Source organism: Megascapheus bottae, chromosome 20 (assembly GCF_031878675.1).
Source record: "Megascapheus bottae isolate mThoBot1 chromosome 20, mThoBot2.hap1, whole genome shotgun sequence".
NCBI lineage: Eukaryota > Metazoa > Chordata > Mammalia > Rodentia > Geomyidae > Megascapheus > Megascapheus bottae.
The window spans coordinates 5,755,512-5,773,926 of NC_143528.1; the positions used below are offsets into that span (position 1 = coordinate 5,755,512).

Genomic DNA, 18,415 nt, shown 5'->3' on the forward strand with positions numbered 1-18,415 from the left:
GAAGTGGTAGCAAGAGATGCAATGTACCCATTACCTGATGAATAAATCTGCAACCCCTCTATAAATTATCCTTGACAATAAAATAAAACAAAATAAAAGGAATGAAACTTTTTTCATTGTCTTTTATTTTATCACCTTTAAGTTCATATACATAAGGATTTTGATAATGCATCTTGACAATATCACCCCTTTCACAATTTACCATCTCTCCCAAACCATCCCCATTCTCTTAACTGCATCTGTTTTCACACCTGCACATTGAGCTTACACAGGTGAATCAATCCTATCACAGAAGGTAGCCTTATAAGCAAAGCAGAAGGAAAAGAGTTGTGCTAAATTTTGTTGGGGGAGCAGGGACGGGGTATTAATATTATTGTAAGAGAAGCTATTTAAGCTATTTGTAAACCCATATCTGGTAGTGATTTTTATGGTCTTTCCACTCCAAAAGAATTCTGTTATCATCCCAAATTTCACTGGCTTCATTCCGGCCCTCAGGCTTATTTTATTTTATTTATTTATTTTCTTTTTTCATATAATTTTTATTGTAATTAATAGAAGGGTTACATTATATTTGCCAGATGGAAAGTGCATTACTTCACATACATTGATACCCTTTCTCATGTCTTGGTCCCCATTTCCCTCCCCCCCACCCCACCTTCATCTTGTTTTCCTCCTTTTCCTATCCAATTTCAAATAACCAAATATGCATATATCAATATATCAGATAACAAAGTGAAATACTGTAACAGTATGAGATAACCAAGGGAAAGCAAAAGAGATGAGCGATAACATAGTACATTAAGGACAACAAGCACTCATTATATGGCTTTTGTTTCTATATCCTAGAGGTCCTTTCATTTAGCATCATACTATATGGCCTTATGTATCTAGGTTTTGCTCTATTGCAAATCTCTGCTATGAAAGCCCAAGGTTTCTACTGATTATGACAAATGAGGGAAACCATTGAGCCTATGTTCCTTTGAGTCTGGCTTACTTCACTTAATATAATTTTTTCTAAGTCTTTCCATTCAACAAGTGGTGCTGGCAGAACTGGTTAAGCACCTGCAGAAAACTAAAGTTGGATCCTTCTTTGTCACCCTGCACTAGAATTAACTCTAAATGGATCAAAGACCTCGAGGTAAAAGCTGACACACTGAAAACTTTACAAGAAGGAATAGGAGACACACTAGCCCTCCTTGGCACAGGTCGAAACTTTCTTAATAAGGACCAAGAAACACAACAAATCAGAGAAAGGCTGGATAAGTGGGACTGCATTCAACTGCAGAGCTTCTGTATGGCAAAGGACATAGCTAGTAAATTAATTAGGAAGCCTACAGAATGGGAGAAGATCTTCACTAACCATGCAATGGACAAAGGCCTCATATCTAAAACATATCAACAGGAACGAAACTTTTGTTGAAGTAACATATTTCATATTATGCATTCTTTCCCCCTAATTACTCTCACTGGGTGACACTAGTTATGTCATATTTTGAGCGTTAACATGATTGGTCAATTTGTGTTGGTGACAGTGAGTTCTTTTCACTGTAATATTTGTCTATTCACTCTCACTATGAAATACTTGATAACATTTTTGACATTATTTCCTTTTTACCTAGAAATTCATCTTTTGCTGATCCTTTTCTAGATCAAATATCCATAATGAAGAGATTAAATAGTAGCATTTTTGTATTCTGTCGTCATATCTCTAATATTAGCAAACTCTGGCTAATTGTTTGCATTTTATAGAAAAAATACCTTCATTTATTAATGAAGGCTATTTGGGGACATTTTGTGGTTATTAAAATAAAAGTAAATATGTATGTTTTAATTTACTGTTTCAAGGAAAGAGTTGCTAAAATTGTTATCTCTGGTGGAAACACATTTTCCCTTTGTGTATGCATTTGTTGGTGCGTTTACCTGCATATAGTGAAACTGCATATGTCCAACCAAATATGCTTTCTATTTTATTTTGCATTTTGATTTTAATATTACCCCTGGGTCATGTGCTAGGTCATGGTAGTACCTAGGGGGAGAAAGGTTATAGCAGTGTATCCCTTGAAGGAGATTTGGGCAACTTGCCCCTCCTTTTTTCCCCTTGCTAAGCAGTGGGCAATTTTGCTCTACCATCTTCTCCCTACCTGGTGTTCTGCCAAAGCCACCATAGCCAAACAACAATATGCTGGATCCTCTGAAACCTAAATACATTAGGCAAAAGAAATCTTTACTCCTACAAAGTCAATATTTTTTTTTTGCCAGTCCTGGGCTTGAGCTCAGAGCCTGAGCACTGTCCTTGGACTTTCTCAAGGCTAGAGCTCTACCACTTGAGCCTCAGAACCACTTCCTGCTTTTTTTTTTCTATGTATGTGGTACCGAGGAATCGAACCCGGGCCTTCGTGCATACTAGGCAAGCACTCTACCACTAGGCCAAACTCCCGGCCCCAAAGTCAATATTTTCAAAATATTTTGTCACAGGAACAGAACAACCAAAATATTGTTTTGGGTTTGTTTCAAACTTACCCATCAGAATCACTTTTAAGGAGTCCTGCTTCCATTTTGACAAAACCCCACTGGTCTTCAAATGTCTTTCTGCTTTCTTGAAAATGGAAAGAAAAGATATGGAATTAGGAAGCCAGAATTGAAATCTATGTGATGATTTCTTCCACAAAATACCACACCAATCTGAATCCCTTTATGATGTTTCTTAGCTTATAAACTCATTCTCTCCTCCCGTTGTTAGTTGGCAGAACAATTCCCACATAAATACTGATGGAACTCTAGCTGCTCAAGTCTACAAATAAAAGATTTGTAGGGTATTTGGATCCTACTGGTTTAGTAATAGTCATGAGGAGAGGTAGGAATCTTCATCAACTCAAAGAATATTCTAAAAATTTCATCATTCTATTTTGCTGAAATAATTAGTATGATTAATTGGAGGGAAAAATCACCTTTGTGTTATTTCAGGGGATTATAAGATTCAGTGTAGTAAGGTTGTTGGCTTAAAAAAACTCTTTTATATTTAAATCATACATATTTAATATTTAAGTATTAAGCAGATAAAGAAAGTGCTCTCTTTAGGGGACATATTTGTGCATTTCGTTAGGAATTGCTTCATATATAAGTAGGGACTCCTATTTCTAATGAAATGGTTAACTTTAAAGTGAATTTTGAGTCCAGGCCAAAAGAAGCTGAAGGAATGGGAGTGGCAGGAGAGTTCAGGCCTGGCTTCTCATTTGGTTCTTTTGGAACCGTGATGGTTTCTTTATTGGGCAGCGCCCTGAAAAAACAAAATTCCATTTGATAGGAAAATCTAAACTGTACTTTGGGCTCAGTAACCTTTGTTTTGTAGATAAGAGTTGGGAAGCAAATGAGGACTAGCTAATTTAGAATGTATAAAAAGCAGGGACCGTATTAAAAGAGCAGATAAGACCACATTAAGAGTGATTTATATTCTGTCAGCTTTATTAGAAGGGAATGATATTCAATGCTGTATCCTATTTTTAGGAATGTTTCTGATCACAAAGATTTTCCACCCCTTTTTAGCATAGTAAGCTAATTTCCTTGGGTTAACATTGTACAATAATGCAAAAGACATCTGATGGAAACTTTCAGCTAAGTGAAACAAAAAAAAAAAAGAAAAAATCATGCCTCAAACTAGATTACATAAAGCCTTGTCCCTGAATACATTATTTTAAATTTGAAATTTTACTTCATGCTTCTGATATGCCCCATGAATATCCTCACTAGTGAGACACTCTTGAATTGCAAAGTAGAATACAGAAGAGATTTCAGAATCTGGGAAGCTAAAGTTAGGACTAGAGACATTTATTTCCAAGGTATTCCTGGCCCCTAGGTTTTTGAGATACCCACAGGAAGCAGAGGTGTTTCCCAGAAGAAGTTCTGTCCTCATATAAGGATAACCAGGGGCTTTTGAATCTAGAATTGCCAGCAGCTTGACCCTGTCACGTCTCCAAGGAGTGATGCCAAGTCACAAAAGATCTTACTTATGCATCTTCTGTAGTACTTGGATCACCAGAAAGTGTTTCTGTAGGATTATAGGATTTTCAGTGACTGCACTCTGATGGCACTTGGGTGACGGCAATAGGTGGATCAGAGAAGGAAAGGGCTAAACTTTCCTGGATGCTGGAATGGTTGTTGCTTCATGCATGTAGTTCTATGCAGTCATGTATGTAGTAGAATGGTGGCTATCCCTACCACCCCACATATCAAGGGAGAAGCCATCTACTTAGAGGGGAAAGATGTTAATCTTAACTTTCTTCTGAAGCTGAATGATGTGCTTCCAGGTACGGTTTTCTTTTCATCTTTTTGGAGACAAGAGATCTTCTTCTTTTGCTTCTGGAAGCACTGGGCATTCCCCCCGGCCTTTTTTAATGAAAAGAAAACGTATACTGCTGAGGTTCAAATCCAGTGATTGTTGCTTGCTACACAGGTACTTTGCAACACACCCTACTTGTAGCTTATAGGATTTTTTTTTCCTATATCACCATTGAGGACACTTTCAGTTGCTTGAGGGCAGAAAAGAACTGAAGACTATGTAGTTACACAGGGATATTGCATATTAAGAAATGGACTGGTAATAATTTTCTGAAAGAAACAAAGTGCTGCTTATTTCCGGTGCATGGTAAGGTGTGACATCAGCAACTGTGAGGTTGTCAGCCTCTTTGCTGAGGCCACTGCTGGCTCCCTGCTGTCTGCTAGCATCAGCCTATAGGTCATTTCTGCTATGTGGTCTTCTTGCCTGGAGTTTTCTCACACCTGTTCTGTGGCGTTCTTCCCATGACTAACGTGTTCTGATCTATTCTAGCCCTGGCTCTAACTCATTCTAGATGTGTAACTTCAGGGAGAATATAATCATCCCTCTAATAATGAGTAGCAGCTGCTGCTTAGATGACATGTTATGATGAAACTTAAGTCCTACTCCTCCCTGCTAAAGAGAGCTTTCCAAGTGATTAAGTCTTTTGACTGTTCTTTCTCCTTGGATGTTCATCCCCAAGTCCAAATAAATGGACAGAATTTCTAAGCTTTATCTTAAGCAAAACCCTGAAACTTCAAAATCAACAAATCAGGAGAACTAAAGATGCACAAACATATTAATACTGACATAAATACAAAATGTACATATGTATATCTTGACGTTAATTATATGTAAACCATGAAAGCTGGTATAGAATGCTTCCTTCCTGTATGCTTTACCTAGGTCTCTGTCATTTTCTTCTATTTACTTATGTATTTTTGACCTTCAGAAAAAAAATTCCTATTGAGATTCCTTGGCTTACTGTTTGTTTTGTTTTTTCCTTGAAGATTTAATAAAATCCTGCCTTTCAGCCCATGGCTTGGGTCATTCTTCCTGTTATTGTATTGTTTTGGATCATGCCAGAAAAACTATTGACCTTATTAAAAATTGTTACATTCTCCTTTCTCAGATAGATGGGTTGCTCCAGGACTAATGATCTGTCCCTGGAGACTTAAAAGCCTCATTCTGAGTAGGTTCTGAAGAGGCTTAAATGCTAGAAGGAAGAACTCTTGGACGGGAGCTGGCACTCACCATCTAGAGCAATGGAAATGATAGGGTGAATAAATTCACATACCCTAGATGAGTGGTCAGGCCACATTTCCCTTGGATCTAAGTTAGAATTCATTCACATTGCCCAGAATGACAAGTCAGAACTTCCTAATTAGCCCAAGTGCTGATATGTCCCAATAGCTCTCAATACACATATATCTTAGAATCCTCATGGTTTACTTACTGCATTGAAATTTGTATTTTTCCTTAGAGAAAATAATTCCCATTGCCATCATTTCCAGTATCATAAAACTAGAAAGGACTGGCATAATCCCCTCCAGATTTGGGGAATTTATAAAGTACTTTATCTATGACCGTAATTGCTAATTTTCTTCCCCCAACATCTGTTCTCCTATTCTTGGTCTGATGAGGAAGCCTAACTTTAGCTAACTTCCTCTCAGAATAAAACTATAATCAAGCCAGGTAAATGCCTGCCAATGGCTCACACCCATAATTCTAACTATTTAGGAGGTTGAAATCAGAGGACTGAGGTTCAAACCCAGCATGGGCTGAAAAGGCCAAGAGACTTCGTTTGCAATTAACCAGCAAAAAGCCAGGCTAGAGGGATAATGAGTAAGAAAAATATGTGAAAACTTTTGTAAAGTTCCTTGAAAAGGACAGGTTCCACTGAAAGAGGACTTACCTCTGCCCTTCAGCTATTCCCTCTGCTGAGGTCAGCAGATGATGGAAGAAACAGGACAGGAAGTGCCTGACAGTGATTTGGCCCAGTCTCCCAGTCCTGAGGTGTTGATTTAGGCTTGCTTGTAGGAAAGAAAGAAATGCACTTCTGTAGAAGTCACACATTTGTTGCTGTCTTTGTGTAACAAAGACAAATCCAAATTGTTCAATACAGACAGAATGAATAAATGTTGTTCAGAAAAGATTGCTGCTTTTCAGTAGGACTGATCCTGTCTGTTTTTTAATGCTTTTGTTATTTTGTACATCTTGGATTTGTTTTGCATGTATTTTGAGACTTAGAAAACATTGTATTGAGACTGGCTCCTGGAAAGAAAAATGATAAGTACTTCCTTTATTCCTCCTACTAAATGCAACTTAAAACTTTGAATAACGCATATTTTGGCATACAATGATGATTAGAACAGGCACACTAGATATCTCAGGATCAGAAAAAGAGCACAGCGTTGAGTTTTTGAGTATTTGCCTGCCTGTGTGCCTGTGTGCCTGCCTGCCTGCTTGCCTGCCTGCCTGCCTCCCTGCCTGCCTGCCTCCTGCTTGCCTTTTTTATTTGCCACTAAAGGGGATTGAGCTTGGGGCTATTTTGTGCTCAAGGCTATTGGTCTACTATTTGAGCTACAACTCCACTTTCAGCTTTTTTGTGGTTAATCAGAGAGAAGGGTCTCATGGATTTTCTTTCCCAGGCTGGCTTTGAACCTCAATCCTCAAATCTCAGCCTCCTGAGTAGTTAGGGTTACAGGCCTCAGCCAATTGCATCAGCTTGAGATTTCCTGTTGCTTTGTGTAGATAGTGCATGGATAAGACACAGGCAACCTTAAAGTGCCACACCCAGCAGCAAACGCTTTTCTCATTTCTAGGGAAGAGCAGTCCTATCAGTCAGATTTTTTTTTCTAAGCAAATTAACTACTCTGCTCTGTCTAAATACTACAGAAAAGCTGTGGTCCTACATCACATAAATAAGCAAAGATGGAGTTGAATTCCAGTGGGGACCAAAATATATTAGTAAGGTGCCATAGGGGTATTTTCAGTGAAAGCTGAGAATAAAGCCAGGACTTTATTTTATGACTTTCTTTTAACCTTTTCTATTAGAACCAATTAGTGATGCAACGTATTTTCATTTTTTTTTTGCCAGTCCTGGGGCTTGAACTCAGAGCCTGGGCACTGTCCCTAAGCTTTTGTGCTCAAAGCTAGTGTTTTACACAGCTCCATTTCTGGCTACTTCATAATTAATTGGAACTTAGTGTTTCAGGATGGCTTTGAACTACGATCTTCAGATTTTTCCTTCCAAAGTAGTTAGGGTTTCAGGTGAGAACCACTGGCCCCTGGCTCTTACTATTATTTTTTAGATTTATGCCTAATTGTTTCGTTTTGAATGTGTTATTGTAAGCACTTTCATGGTTCTAATTTCAACTGATATGTTTGGAAGTGGTCATCTTTTAAGTGTTATATAACCATCATACAGCTTAGAAAATACAAAATGTCAATTTTGACTTTTGACCCAGAAAATTACCATATGTAGCTTTATTTCTTCCATACCAATGTGAATATGTGATAATTATTTTCTTGTCTTGATAAATGACATCACTTCCAGAGTGATACTGAAATTCAGTTACAACAGAAAATACTTTTATCTTCTTCCTAATCTTAGTGGAAAGACTTCCAGTTTCTCATGACTAAGTCTGATGCTAACTGGAATGTCTGTAAAGATGTTTGTTATCAAGTTTGAGAAAGTTTGTTTTGCTATTTTGCCGAGTGCGTTGGTTACATAGATGTTGACTTTTTTCAAAGCCCTTTCCAATATCTATGGAAGCAGTCATGTGATTGTGATTCCATTAATTGATTTTTTTCACATTTTAAAAGCATGAAAGCAATGTTTTAGCACATATTGATTGCACAAGGTGGAGTTTCATTGTGTCATTTTCACACATAAATGCAATGTACTTTGATCATATTTACCCATTCTGTTGCTCTTTCTTAATGTCTTCTCTATCAATTGATATTTTTGAATTTTGACCCAGCATTGTATATCTTGACATTAAGTTCCATTTGGTTATGACATAAATTCTTTTCACACATTGTCTTATTTAATTTGGGAATATTTCATTAAAAATTCTGCATTCATGCTCATGAGAAAGAGATGTTTATCTTTTCTTATAATACTTTTGTGTGATTTGGTATTAAGGGAATGGTGGTCTCATGGAGTAAGGGAATACTCCTTCTGCTTTGTTTTGGAATGAAATTACAGAGAACTGGTATAATTTCTTTAAGATTAATGTTTGGCAGATGGCTCACTAGTGAGCCATCTGTACATGTTGCTGTTTTGGAAGGCTATTAATTACTGATTCAATTTCCCTCATACATATAGGTGTACTGGAATTGTCTGTTTCTTTCTGTGTGTCTTTCAAGGAAGAGACCCTCTTATTCTAGATCATTTGTTTTTAGGAAGTATAGTTCTACACAGTGTTCAGTTCATTTCTGCTATTCTATGACAGTTCTTGGTTATATTTTGGTACTATTGAACTTCCCATTTTCCAAGACAGTGCTCTATCACTTAAGTCATTCACTTTCACCTCTTTATTCTTCTATTTTTTTTCAGAGAAACTTCTTTTATTTCAGTTTCTTTTTTTTAATTTTCAGGATAATATATAGATGGGTTACTCCAGAGAAACTTTTATGATATTGACTGGGGCTAACTTCAGATACAACCCTCTGTGGGCTGCCAGTGTATCTAGGATTACAGTTGTGAACCACTGTACCTAGCTTGCTTTCTTGAGATAGGATTTTGCTTACTTTATGGGCTCCTTTCAAACCAGGATCCTCCAGATCCCTTCTTCCTGTAGGACAAAAAATGCACACCACCACTGCTGATCTCATTCATTTCTTTTCTAATATCCATGATCCTGAGATATTGTCTCCATTTTTATTTCTCATTAGCAATCGGCTCTCTTTCTTTTTGCTATAGTTTGCCTGGTTCAATATTTATGGATTTTTATGCATGTGAAACAGCTTTTATGTATTCATTTTGTCTATTAACTTACTTATTTCAATTTTTTAAATATCTGCTCAAATTTTGACTATATTCTTCTATTTACTTTGTGCTTATTTTTTAAAGACAAAGCATTATCAGTCCCTTATACTCTTTTCTTTAAAATGCTTTTATTTATTTATTTATTTACTTACTTACTTACTTACTTATTTTGCCAGTCCTGGGCTGGAGCTTAGGGCCTGAGCACTGTCCTTGGACTTTCTTACCACTAGAGCTCTACCACTTGAGCCTCAGCACCACTTCTGGCTTTTTTCTAGTATGTGATACCGAGGAATTGAACCTAGGTCTTTGTCCATGCTAGGCAAACACTCTACCACTAGGCCAAACTCCTAGCCCCCAAAGAAAAAATTTAAAGTAAAAAACAAAATCTCCACAAATTGCACTACACACACACACAAAAAAAAGCATAAAAATCTCTAAATATCCACTTATAAATAATCCATGGGCTTAAAAATAAATTGATGAATTACACAGGAATAAATACATATATTTAAGCAGAATGAAAAGTAGAACATAACATTTGGCAAATGTAGGCCCCAGCTAAAGCTCTGCTGAGATGTGTGTTTGTAACAGTAAGTGCAGCACTAGAAATGGTGGAAAGTGTCACATCAAGGATCTCCTACCCTCATGACTCAGAAAATGAAAGGCTTTAAAAAAAAATCAGCTGAAACCAATAGCACTGACAAGAATAGAAATGAGTGAAATTGAAACAGAAAATCCTTTGGAAAACACTGAAATAGAGAATTAGCTCTTTAAAACAGATAGAAATATCTATCAAGACTAGATGCATAGGCGAACACTAGCGTACCTAGCTTGTTTAATAAGATGAGGTTCCATTAATTTTTGGCTAGCCTATAACTTTGCTCCAATCTCTGCCTTCTGGCTGAAATAGACAGGTTCAATATCTTACAACTATTCAGAAATTGATCACCTACTTTAAAAGTTCTGCAAAGTAGCCCCTAGGCTCAGATGATTTCACTAGAGAATTATACCAAACTTTGAAAGGATTAACACCAATTTGAAGCAAATTCTCCCTCCCCTGGAAAATAAAAGGAACACTTCCTACTTTTGTTTTTATAAAGCTAATATTAATCCAACAATAAAACTAAACAGGACAAAACAATCATGCCGTATTTCAGGTCATAATAATTCAGAAATAGCGATATCAAGGTCTTTAACTGAATATCAATAAATAGAAATTAGAATTAGCAAAATACAAGAGTAATACTTATAAGGAGGTCTAAGTAGGGTTACTTCCCAGGATGGAAAGCTATTCAAATATGCAACAGAGTCAGCCTACTATGTTTACTGGTGGTATGGTTTGGATTACCACCTTGAGGTCTGCTGCTTAGTGTAGTTGTGTTGAGGTGATGGGACCTTTAAGAGATTGGTGCCCAATGTGATATCATAGCTGTTGCTTTCAGTTTGTAATTTTCCTGGGGCTCATTTAATTTTCATATGAGGAAGCTATTATAAGACTGTCCCCTTCAATTTCTCTGGTTTCCATTACTGCTGTGGTATCTCTCCTTCTGCACTCTTCCCTAATTCATTCCAGGGTGGGTTAGAGTCTTGCTGGAGCCACTTTTGGAGGCTGTCAATTCTCCAAAAGTGTGAACCAAGGAAGCTTCTATAAAAAAAAATCACCCAGAATGGAAATAAGAGAATGTATCATCCAACTAAATAAACAGTACATAGTAAAAATCTATAGTAATACTGGTTAATGGTAAAAGTTCCAATGCTTCCCCAGAATATTGGAAACAATGCAAGGATGCTAATTTTGACCACATGTTGTACACATTATGCTGGAAGTTCTAACCAGGGCAGTAAGGCAAGTACAGAAAATAAAATCAAGTTTGAAAAAAATGATCTTTATAAATAGATTAACATAATGGCTACACAGAGTGCCCTCATCCAGTTTATGAGATACAAAATAAATGTGGATAGGCCAAGAGCATGGCCTGGTGGTAGAGAGCTTGCCTAGCATGCATGAAGCTCTGGGTTCGATTCCTTGGTATCACATACAGAGAAACAGGGAGAAGTGATGCTATGGCTCACGTGCTAAAATGGTAGCCTTGAGAAAGCCCAAGGGCAGTGCCCCAGCCTGAATTCAGGTCCAAGAAATAGCAAAAAATAAAAGATACAATCTACCTGTTGAAAAATAAATTATATTAAATGCTTACTATATGGTACACATGCATGCATTTAAATTATTTGTTTTAACATTAAACAATGTGAAGGTTGAGATTTGGAGATTAGCCGAAGGGGAAAAAAACAAAAACACTTCTCAATCTGTATTTCTACATTACAAATTGAATGTGGTTGCACATTCCCATCATCCCATCTGTAAAGGAAAGCATCAAGTAAGAGGATCACAGTGCAGGATAGCACAGCAAAAGGCATACTCTGTCTCAAATTATGAGAACAAAAACATTGGAGGTATTCATTAAAGTTTAAAGAGCTTGCTGGGCTCGAGCAAACCCAGAGTTCACACCTGAGATCAGTTTAAGTCAAAAACAAATTTAAAACAAATTATTTGTGAGTGACATTGATTTTTCCACTCATGGTAGCACTTTCCTAATAGCAAAATTTACAGTTTTGTGTTATAATAACATTCTAGCCAGCTGTAGTAGATAGAAGACAAAAAAAAACATTCAAATGATCTCCATGCATCCAATCCTATGGTCCCTACCTATAAATACTGTTTCTAACTCAGAACAGTAGGGCTGAGTTCTATTAATCATTCTGAACTCACCCTCATCAATCTATTTTGCTAGTCTTCAAGGCCTAACTAGCCCAATCACCACTCCTCTTCCTTTCAAATAATTAACATCCACTGAGCAGTTTCTCTCTCCCAAGTACACAACTCAGTGACCTTTTTCTAGTTTTGTTCCCCCGTCAGCTAGTTAATAGACTCACAGTTTCAATCTTTAAGGAGCTAGTGGTTCATCTTTATTCTTTAGTACCTGATTGGGGTGAGGGCTTAGCTCCCATTTAGAGATGGCAGATTGGCAATGTTGGATCTTAAATTTAATCTCCAAGTGCTGGCATTCATCCTGTACTTCCAGGTGCTATGATTGATGCCTGTATTTGTGGGAAATACACCAACTGATCCCTCAAATAGCTATTTTATACTAAGGTTAATAGAGATAAAAATAGTAACATGAGAGATAATTTAAGAAAGCAGAAACATATATTTGCCAATAATGAAAGGGAGCAAGCATACTGGAGCACTTTTGGGTAAGATTCAAGGTGAAATAAAATCACTTCAGACAGAGCTAGAGAAGGTACACCATTAATGGTTAAGCTAGAGAATCTCATCAGAAATTGATGAAAATTGATCGGTAGAGTGTGGGGTCAGGTGTGGCTGCAATTGTTAAATTGTGGAAAATGTATGTTTTATTTTTTATTCAAATACTAAGGAAATGTATCACAATTTATTCTCTGTTCCATCGTCTAAGGAAATACTCTATCACTTTAGTAACATACCAATGGTTCTTGAAAAGAGTTAGGTTGGAAAACGTGGCTTTAAAATGACAATAGATCTGCTGCAATAAGACAGGGCAGTTATTGGAGATATTCAAACATGGAATGATATATTTTGTGTGCCAGTATGTGGACTTGAGCTCAGGACCTGGGCATTGCTCCTGAGCTGTTTTGTCCAAGACTAGATCTCTACCACTTGAGTCATCACTCTGCTTCTGGCTGTTTTGGTAGTAATTGGAGATACGAGTCTCAAAGACTTCCTTGCCCTGGATGCTCGCAACTGAAATAATCAGATCTCAGGCTCCCATGTAGCTCAGATTACAGGTATGAGCTATCAGCACTTGGCTTACGATCTCAGTGTTTTAAACAGGTCAATGTGGAGGAGGGCTGATTTCTATTAATCATTCTGAACTCACCCTCATCAATCTATTTTGCTAGTCTGTGGATGCTAGGCAAGCACTCTACCACTAGGCCATGCCCCCAGTCTTGAAGTTTATGTTTCTTGCCCTGACTCTGAGGTATATACTTTGTTATAGAGAGTTAGGTGCTGTAGTAATAGAACCTAAATCTATTAGTGTTAGAAAAAGTAATGTTCTTGAGCCATCAGATAAATCTGGCTTCTAATTGGTACTGTTTGCTTAGAAATATCAAATGTAATATTCAGGATTTGAACTTGGATTAATAATTTGAACTTGATTATTACTAATTATAAACCTCTTTGTTTTCTGGATTCACATAATTCACTGGTAGTTACCTAAAGAAATTTTAACAGTGATCAGGCTTCCAGCTGCCAATCACAGATAACACTGGGAAGAGAACTGGAGCCTGGGTATTAATACTTTTTAAACATTGTCTATTGTCTCTAAAACATACCCATTGCTGAAGACCATTTCCTGGTAGGTGCCTCTCCTAGTATCCCAACTCAGGCCCTCACCTCTTCACCTTTCTACATTTGTCATTGCTCATGCTCACTGTCTCACTCCTGTGTCATCCAGTGAATTCTTGTGTCTCAAATCCATTTCCTCTGGGGAATCAATTCCTCCCTATTTGAAGTTGCCACAGGCCATCTTTAACTTATTTATCCTTCCGCATTTCCTTTCTCCACAAGACTGTGAGTTTGCTGAGGGAAAGAAACAGTTCACGTTTCTTTGCACACTGATTGCATGATATAGAGTAGGAAATTAATAAATACACGTTTAACTGAACCCGTGCTCAAGAAACAAAAATTTAAAAATCCCATAATCCTTTGTAATATTCTGTGATGCTATGTATCTACCTATGTATGTATGTATGTATATATGTATGTATGTATGTATGTATGTATGTATGTATGTATGTATCTAGCTAGCTAGCTAGCTAGCTAAACACAGACCTAATAATGGGCACTTTCCAATCTGGAAAATCTCCTGATTTCTCTAAGCTTTAATTTCTTCCTCTTTGATACGCAGAATTGGTTGTAATGAATTTTAAAGTCCCACTGATTTTGAAAGCAATTCATTGCACATCACATGTTAAATTTCCAACTTGCCTAATGGAGTGTGAAGACACATAACTTCATATTCAAAAGCTATTTATATACTAAATATGTGTTAACCAGCTTAATGCATATCTTCCAAGAATTGAAAATCTCTCTGAAGCCTAGGAAGTCAGGCAATGTCCAAGACATTATCACTCAGTAAGTTTCAGTCATGAATAGCTGTAAAGTAACTCTAGAGATGTTGTTAGAGGTATCTACCTTGCTGATTGATCATTCATTATTAAATTTCACAATAATTAATGTGCTGCATTCTTGCCAAGTGTTTATCTTTCTCTGACAAGCCAAACTGATTTGTCCTTCATGACGCTATATAGATGAGTGTCAGGTGAAGTGTAATTAATTTCTGAGCACCACATTATTGACTCTAAGTGAATATGAATACACAAGTCTTACCTAGAAAGTATAAAATTCACAGTCTAGGCATAATATCTTGGTAGCATTTACTGAGTGGTTTCTACATACCACACCTTGTACTTTATCTACAATATATTATATTACCTTTTAGTTCTCATTAGCATGAGAAATTAGGTTGAGCTTTTTAAAATACTATTGATATGTTATTAAAAAAACTAACACTTTACCAATATAACAGAAGCAATCAAATTTTGGGGACACAGTTAATACAAGCCACAGTGTGTAGTGAAAGGAGTTCATATATTTCAGATAAAATGATGCTTGTTGAGGCAGAACAGATCCAGGATTGTCTGTGGAGGATGCCTTCAGAGGCTGGGCTGCACACATTTGTCTGTCTTGCTGCCAACTATCATTACATTGTGCAAATGAAGGTTCAGAATAAGGGAGGCAAGGTTGTCATTATTTTTTTTTAATTTGACTTAGGATATCAGTTTTACAAAGAAGATGGGTAACTTAAAAGGCAAAGTAGATCAAAATCATGTTAGTTTACTAAGATTAGAGTCTGTAAGTCTCTTGAGAGTTCAGCACTATATAAGCTATCTGGAGCTCTTAGATAGTATGTCCAGGTTTTTCTCACGGTGCTGAGAGTAATGGCATTTGGTTCTTTGTTGCTGCTTTATCTTCTGTCGTTGGGTGTCTGTGATTTGAACTTCATTGTAATGAAGTCTCAAGCTTCTGTTTGGCCCCCAAGGCTGACTACCAGTTTTTATCTTGGCCTACCACTTTGAAACCTTCTCCACAAGGTCTCAAAGAAGAGGCAGCACTCTATAGGAAGAGGAGGAAGAGGAGGAGGGGAAGAAGGAGGAGAGGGAAAGAGGAAGAGGAGAAGGCTCTAAGATACTCAGGCTAGGTTGTTCAATTTTACTTGATTTGGTAGAAACCCATTGGTCTTCCAGGTTGCCAGCAAGATAGCACAAGTCCTAATGAATCTTTTCAATTTGGCCATCAAGCTCAAGCACACAGTTGCACCTCTTCACACTCTTTCTCACACTCTCCATGTAGCTTGAGTGTAAATGCCTGTATATTCAGAACAAGGGCCTGCTTGGAGTGGCTTGTGGCTCATAAGAATGAATTCTTCTCTTGGAGACATGATCTTTGTCTCACAGTCAGGCAGAAGAAAGGATGATGATAAAGAAATTGTTCCGGTCACCCACCTCCTAATAAACATCTTGAAAGATGAAAGTGAGTTGCAAGAGACAAAGGAGATTTGGTTTCTGCTGATGGGAGATCAAGCCTTGGCAAGAGGGATTTTTTAATGGAGAATTTTGGATTATTTGAAGAAAGAAGAATGTTTAAAAGCGCAGCTTGATGCACAAACTCTCAGTGATGGGGAGGACATAGACTGACTTGTCTTTATGCTGTGGGCTTGGGTGGAAGATGCTGGCTAATCATTATAGTAACTAGGCTAGCACTTATTTGTTTCCTTCTGGGAGGTCTAACTCTCTATGAACTGCTTATCTCTTCCTGGCTTCCCTTATAAGACTCTTGTTCTTAGACCAGATATTGTCCCTATGGTTATAAAGTAGTTGTACTAAGAGGTTTCATTTCCATAAATCAGGGTAGAGTATAATGCATCATGATCAATGTCACATTTGCCATTTTTCTCTCCCATTCCCCACCTCTGCTGCCTTTATTTCTAGTTACTTAGTTCCGTTTTTGCATAATGCCTACTGAATGTGGGGACTATGTTTGCTTACCTCTCCTTCCTCCACTTGTGCACCTCCACTCTTTTTTTTTTTTTGCCAGTCCTGGGCTTGAGTTCAGGGCTTGAGCACTGTCCTTGGACTTTCTCAAGGCTAGAGCTCTACCACTTGAGCCTAAGCACCACTTCTGGCTTTTTTCTATGTATGTGGTACCGAGGAATCGAATCCGGGTCTTCGTGCATGCTAGGCAAGCACTTTAACCACTAGGCCAAATTCCTGGCCCCTGCACCTCCACTCTTATTCCCTTCTTCCCCCCCTCCGATTTAGTTCCAATTCCCAGTACTCCTTTTGTTGAATAGTTTGTTAGTTGTTTAGAGCAGTAACATTATTAAACTCCTCTCCTAAGTATACCATTTTTAACAGTTTGGTGTACATATGCATAAAACCCTGTATAAGTTATCATGTATGTTTGTATTTTAGATCTAACTTTTATACATGAGAGAAAACATATACCAAATTTGTCCCATTCATCTCTCTGACTCAGACTTCTTTCACTCAACATAACCCCTTCTAGGTCCATCCATTTCTTTGCAAATGACATCATATTATTCATTTTTGATGGATAAATAGAAAGCCATTGTGTATGTATTCATTTTCTTGATCTGCCTGTCTGTTTTAGGGCATTTGAGCTGCTTCCATAGCTTGTCTATTATGAATAGACAAGCACCAGATTGTTTAGGGTCCATTTTAACCGAGTGGACCATGAGCACAGTAAGAATGACAGATATAGGTAGCTTTCAAATATAAGCTATTTTATCTGTTTGCATCATTGACTATCAACTGGTCTTATGGATCCAGAATTCATTTTACGGTAGGTGAGGCGGAGGCAGAGGCGGCGGCTGCTCAGCTGGCAGGTTCAGGCTTTGGGGGACCAGCCGACGCCAGCAGTAGAAGTAACATTTGCAGATTCTCATGGAGTTCTTTATCATATTTCAAACCCTAATGGAGATAAACCAAAATTGATTGTCAGTATTTCTTTGAAATTCTACACGGAACTCCAGGCCCATGGTGCTAATGAGTTATTAAAGAGGGTGTAGGGAACTTCTTAGTAAACCCAGAACCAGGATACAATGTTTCTTTGCTATCTGACCTTGAAAATCTGCCAGCTTCCAAGGATTCCATCGTGCATCAGGCTGGCATGTTGAAGAGAAATTGTTTTGCCTCTTGTCTTTGAAAAGTACTTCCAGTTCCAAGAAGAGAGCAAAGAAGGAGAAAACAGAGCTGTTATCCATTATAGGGATGATGAGACCATGTATGTTGAATCTAAAAAGGACAGTCAGGGTAGTCTTCAGCACAGTGTTTAAAGATGATGATGTTGTGGTCATTGGAAAGGTGTTCATGCAGGAATTCAAAGAAGGACACAGAGCCAGCCACATAGCCCCCCAGGTCCTTTTTAGCCACAGGGAATCTCCTCTGGAGTTGAAAGACACAGATACTGCTGTTGGCGACAATATTGGCTACATCACCTTTGTGCTATTCTCTTGCCACATCAATGCCACTGCTCGAGACAATACCATCCACCTGATACACACGTTCCGGGACTACCTGCATTACCACATCAAGAGCTCCAAGGCCTATATTCACACACGTATGCAGGCCCAAACATCAGATTTCCTCAAGGTGCTCAATCGTGCACGCCCAGATGCTGAGAAAAAAAGAAATGAAAACAATCACGGGGAAGACGTTTTCATCCCGCTAACTCTTGGGAACAGAAGAGGAGGCACTGGAGAGCGAAGGCTGGACCGCTTGCTCCTGAATAATCGTAGCCCTTCATGTTGCACCTCCGGGTTCTTAAGGGAGTCTCCATTTGGGTTCCATGTTGCACGCGTTTGGAAAATAATCTGCAGAAATGAGCTGTGCTTGCAAGAACTTCATAATTCCCAAGAGTTAAACAATAACAACAACAAGAATTCCACTTGATCAACTTCAATTCCTTTTCTTTTATCCTCCCT

General features: G+C 37.8%; 1 pseudogene; it reads left to right on the plus strand.

Annotated features, from left to right (window-relative positions):
* The first annotated feature begins 15,848 nt into the window (after positions 1-15,848).
* Positions 15,849-18,179, plus strand: LOC150049123 (actin-related protein 2/3 complex subunit 2 pseudogene; annotated as a pseudogene).
* The last annotated feature ends 236 nt before the right edge of the window (positions 18,180-18,415 follow it).